The 6,045-nt window shown below is 35.9% G+C and overlaps 1 protein-coding gene across 6 annotated transcripts in view; it reads right to left on the bottom strand.

Moving 5' to 3' along the window:
• CTDP1 (CTD phosphatase subunit 1) overlaps positions 1-6,045 on the bottom strand; it is a 95,948-nt gene that overhangs the window by 1,329 nt on the left and 88,574 nt on the right. The gene's annotated exons all lie outside the window — the stretch shown is intronic.

Raw genomic sequence — 6,045 nt, 5'->3', positions numbered from 1 at the left:
ATAATGAGTAGATTTGCATTCCTCTTGCATCCGAAAAGAAAGAAGAAAGCCATTGTGTGAAAGAGATATTGCCAAAATACAAATATTGTGGTATGATTTTAAAATATTCAAGTTTCTGCTTTTTTTAATAAAAATAAAACCATGATTGATGAACCAAATCTCTCTGTACCAGCCTGTACACTTTCATGCTTCCAAACTTTGAGGTCCCATCCTTCTCTTTTGTGTCTCTTTGGATTAGTCCTGCCAGGCTGAATTTCACATTTCTTCACATCTCTGGAGAATGAACCAATTTAAACAGGAAACTGATGTGCTCTATACCCTGCTGAAAGAATCACGTTCCTGGTTCTGAAAGATCTCCAAGGAAAATCTAACACTTCAGCTGGGACGTAGCCATAAGCAAAAGAATTTGGATTTGTGGAATCCTAAAATCTCTTTTCCTTGCCAAGGGGAATTATATATCAGACATGTACTTCTAAGACAAAAATAAAGTTGAGATTTTCACATTGCACAGAATTCATAATGAGATGTAGAAACACCTTCAAAATCCTTCTGGATAATTTGTTCAAATTTCAAGCAGAAAAATACATGCAGAGGGGCAGGCATCTCTCAAATAACTTTCCTTGCTGAGTGGAGTTTCGTTAAGAAGAGCATGCACCCACTTGCAGTAATGAAAAACTCATAAAATTATCTATTTCAGCTAAAAGCAGTAATTTAACAATAATCCTGTTACTTCTGACAGCATAGAGAAATAGCATATAGCAAGAAAGACATCTGATAAATACTGTCATGAATTATACATATCCAAAAGAAATAAAGGCAAAGATTAAGAGTCAAACTTGTGAGCTTATAAGCAATGCTGAAATACATAGCAATTTTAATTTACACAGACACTTTGATTGCTGCTTTTCAAGAAAGATGAATGCTCATTAGCCCTAACTGCTTGGTTTTTGGGCTGGTTGCCTGACACCTGACCTGCCCTTTCTCAGCTTTTCAGGGAGATGGACAAGGTGTGATGGGAAGTCAGAAAGGAAGTCCAAATCAAAATAGGAAGTGAGCAGTACTACGTTCCACCTTCCCTTTCTGCTGCAGCTGTGGGACAAAAAGAGACACTGCTGCTGCTTTACAGAGCACTTCCTCCCACTTACGTCAGGTGGGTTTTGCTGTTGAGCATAGGGTGGTAGAAGTTCTATTCCTGGGAGGCAAGGCTGAAACTCTGGGATACACTCTGGACTCTAAATCCCTAACAATGAAAAATGGGATAAAGTAAAAGTGTTACCTGAATACTTTGTTACTGAAACTCAAATGTGGTGTGCTGAAGCAGTTTCAGGGCACTAAATGTAGCCTAATTCACAATAAAAAGCAGTTTCTCAGGCATAACAGTGATTATTTCCATGCAGCCTCTATTAGCATGCAGTTTGGACACGGAAGCTTCCATGCTTAAAATGCCCAACTGGAAGAAATCTCAGCACATTTTCATTAAAAGCAATACAAATGTATAGAGCCTTAGCAACACTTGCTGACTTAGTGATGATTTCAGCCTGCAGAGCTACAGTGCCATTTCAAGCATTAATGATACTATTAGCAAAGAAAAGCTAATTGGGAGTTAAAGAAACCTGAAAGAGTCTTACTCAGCAAAAGAAGAAATTAGTGCATCTTTAACAAGTAGAGGATATGAAGTACACAGACAGTGCTAACTGAGAAATAAATATAAAGTCATGAAGGGACTCTATATCACAATGCTCACAGCTGAAAACATTTGTATTCATCTGTTTGTAAGGCTGCATCCATGGAATCTGATGGTATTTGCCCCGTTGAAAAATGAAATTAGCAATCTGACAGCTGTCATTTACACAAATGAAATGTACACACAACTTCAGATACTGTATTAAAGGATGTGGCAGGACAAACAGGCTCTTAAAGCCCAAATACTGTAATTTACTGGGACATAAATCAATAGCACAGATCTCATAGAAAAGAAAAAAAGGGCCTATGAATAAATACAAGAAATAACAGCTCACCTCACTGCTAGTTCATTATTTCTTGAAAGTGCAGAACAGTTAATTTACCAAATAATTACAGCAAAGACTAGCAAAATTATTAATTTATGCAAGAAATTAACTTTTAAAATTTCAGTGTATTTCAGAGCAACTAGATTTTGGTGACTGCAATCAACTAAATACAGGGATCTGAAATACTCAGTGTGACTAGTTAATTAAAACATGGAGCTCCAGCTCACAAAAAGACTTTCCAGAAACCTTAATGGAGTTGTATTAACAGTATCTTTGGAAATCCTAAAGCCTGACCATTATCTGTTTTGTCAGTTCTTGTTATTTCAGCAAGGCTAGAATGACAGCTCTGTTCAATCTCAATATGAAACATTTGTCAATTATGGGGAGGAAAAAACCATGAAAAAAAGAAACCAAAAAAGAAAACACAGCTAAGTATTAGTTCTTCATAGAAAAAAACAAAACAAAAAAATCTCTCCTAAATGTTAGCATTTTTTTCATTACATATAAAAATCTTTCAGTATTTGTGTACTGTAAACTGCAGCTTCACAGGTATTCAAAAAACATTTAAATGAGTATTATGATACAAAACAAAAAGTTAACCCTGACAGAAGTATAGAAGAAGGACATCAGGAACACAGAGCTGCATCTCTTCTTTGCAAATTGAGAAAAGAGAGATTACACTCTGTTCATAATTTCTATCTTCAGAGAAAAAGCAGTATATCCCCATGGTGGTGTATCTATTAACATAACAAATTATTTACAATGTATATTTTCCTCACTGTTTTGTGCCCATTCTTTGTCACTTCCAGTTGCAGAGCCATAGCGTGTAGCACTTTTGAGCGGAAAAGTTAAGCTCATACAGGATTCCTTCCTACTATTTAAAGAAAATGATTCAGCAGAGTTGCAGGCTTCCATTAGACTGATTTGCATTTTTATAACAAATTTTGCTTGACTGCTATTAAAAGCCAAACACGTCGATAATAACTGAGTATCTTTAACCTCACACATGAACAAATGACAAAACACTGAATGCAGAACTTTGAATATCTGACAACTCTGTGAAAAAACTTCTACAATCCCTTTTCCCTTGCATTAAGTATTTTTCCTCTGTAATACCCAGTACTAGGAGGCCCACCAGTTCAAGTGCTGGAAAAATCCTTTCAAAAGAGAACTACATTTCATAAAATCTCACATATTTAAATGAATTGTCAAGAGATTTAAATAAGTAATAAGTGCAATTCACAAAGATATTAAAAATGAAAAGAAAAAACTATTTGTGATTATATACATATAAAAATAGTTTGTAGGAAAATTTCATCTACAGAATGCTAATAAGAAATAGTGATATTCCAAATGAAGAGACAGGTTTACAAAGTTGCAATAGCACAAAGTGTATGCCTATAAAAATAGCACAGAAAAATTTACTGAAAATGAAAATTTATTTATTCTTGATCAGTTAAAATGACCACTAAAATCTGATTACAAAGTACAGGTCAAATGAAAACAGCAATCTTATGAATTCACTTTAAATGTAGTTCACTAAGAGAGCCATAGGGAGCAAAGTGAATGAAGTCCAGTATTTCTTGCTTCTATTGTCTTAAGGCTTTTATTTATAATTGGTTGAAAATAATATTGGAAAAACATTCTTCTTTTCTTAACTGAAAAGCAGATTGTCTCTGGTTTATTTTACATCCCAATGGTACTCCTTTAAGAAACACAGTGCTACATTAAAATAGAAATATCTAATTAGCAAAGGAACTCAAAGGGCAACAAAGTGAACTTAAATCTTAAATTCAGAACCTTATTTTAAACTTGTAAATGAAAGTATTTAAATACATGTTCACATATCCTTTAAACTCCAAATACCTGCAATCCCCATCACTGTTCTGATAATGTGTAAACACCTAATTTTTTGCAAGTTGACCTGACTTTTTTCAATAGCTCCTAAAATCAATACAATAACAAAGCAGAGTCTGCAGACTAAATGTGTTTAGTCTTTTACAAGCAATCAGCTTACAGCATTGACATTATAAATTAGGGCTTCAATTTGCTACCAAATACAGCCAAGTTTCTCTTTAATGAGAACACTCACACAGCAGCCATAAGTAGTTTGGAAGGCAAGGGTTTGGAAAGGGCATTTTGAAACTGCGTGCTGCCTTCCAACAACATCACAGCCCTACAACACAACCTATACCACCCCTGGCATGCCTCCAAAGCTCCGTGTGGAATGTCTCTCCTGGTCTCCATACACACCTAGACCACAGCTCTTTGTAAACTCCTTCCACAATGGAAAGAAGGTGATGTGTCATTTGGTAATGCAACTAGAATTTAACTTCCTTCCGCAGGAATTTGACTGTGGGAACAATGTATTCAGACAAACTAGTTCTCTGGCAATATTCTTCAGTTATGAAGAATTAGGGCTGGTTATCCAGTAAAACTCTTCTTCAATCCATTCTGAAGGTGCCAGCCCAGTACTTGGCTAACAAGCTTCAATGCCTTGAGCTCTGAGAACACACAAACTGAAAATCAATGTTGTGAACATTGTATGTCCACGTGTATGCTACATGGGACAGACAAGATGGTTTAATTTTCAGAGAGATGTTCCAAGTCTTGAGGTTATGTTTTTTTAACACAGGATACATGGCAATATCTTTAAGGTCCCTTCCAAGCCAAACCACTCATCACATGTCCTTTCATGTACACATGATGCAGGAGTGAGCAATAGTCCACAGGCTGCCTGTAACTCGGGTATCTACCCTCTGGCAATTTCCCTCAATCATCTGTGCAGGGACACTGGATTTTCCATCCCGGTGCTCCTCCTCGGCACTAGCACAGCACACTGGCAGGCACACAGCCGTGGGAGCCAGAACAGCACTACCCCAGCCCTACTGGCAAGCTGCAGTGTGTGTTTTCACTTTTTGCTCACGCTGGGACAAACAGGATACTATTTAGCACTGCAGGAACAAATGCCAGACACCTCATGTATTTTCTCAAGAACTCATCCAATGCTGTCTGCAGGATTACAGGGTGATCCAGAAATCTAATATGCAGAAAAATTATGCACTAAGAAAGTTCCTTGTGCAGCCTTAGGATGCAGAGAGCCCCTGCAGTGGGAGGAACAGTGTGCTTTCAACACTCCTCACAAAAACCTCTTCCAGGCACCCACCAATTCCAACTGACAGCTCCGAAGAGTATTTTAACTAACACAACAGTGAAGTGAGAGCTAATTAAATTCTGCTTTAAAATTTAGTGTGCAATTCCAATGGTGAAAAACTATTCTGGAAACTGAAAACATCCTACAACAGCTTTATAGGTAGTTCTCTGAACTAAACACTAAATGTGTATTTAAATTTAGAGTATTTTAAGTCAGGAAGTCATGGAAAATTTAAAATAACACACTGTAGTAACTTCTGGATTTAACAAGGATAGTTGGTAAATTTTGCTAAAATTGTCCCATTGATGGGCCTGTGTTTTCTTAATATTCAGATCAAGAAGAAAGTTTAATAACAAGAAAATCACCTCAACAGTGGTTTCTTAACAATATTGTTTTCTTTAAGAAAATTGTGATTTCTTAATAGTTAAACACTGAGATATTCCAAAACCAAAGAGTGTAGCAATAAAACTTCAAAATTAAATGCTGTGTGATATTCTCTGCACTGAACTTATTTAGATGCAGGTAACAATTAAATTGGGTAATGTCAAACTGAAAAGTTGATCCTACAATTTTGCTTTCGTAATTAAATCTCAGAAACAGAAACTGTGTCCCTAAAATACTACTTGTTATTAACCTCAAGTTGTTTAAAAATAATCCATATATATATAACATGCAATATAAAAAATTATTTCTATTTAAAAGGCAAAGATGATAGTGGAAGTTTTATATCAGACAACAAATAATCTTGTCATTGACATACAGAAGACAGCAGAAAATTAAATATACTTTTCACTATGTGGAATGCCAGACTGTTACCTGACACTTTAATACAGGAAAATGCACAGATGCACTCTAGCATATCCCTTCTAAATCCTATTTGAA

The sequence above is a fragment of the Lonchura striata genome, chromosome 2 (assembly GCF_050655825.1).
Source record: "Lonchura striata isolate lonStrDom1 chromosome 2, ASM5065582v1, whole genome shotgun sequence".
Taxonomy (NCBI): domain Eukaryota; kingdom Metazoa; phylum Chordata; class Aves; order Passeriformes; family Estrildidae; genus Lonchura; species Lonchura striata.
This window is presented reverse-complemented; position numbering and strand designations above follow the sequence as displayed.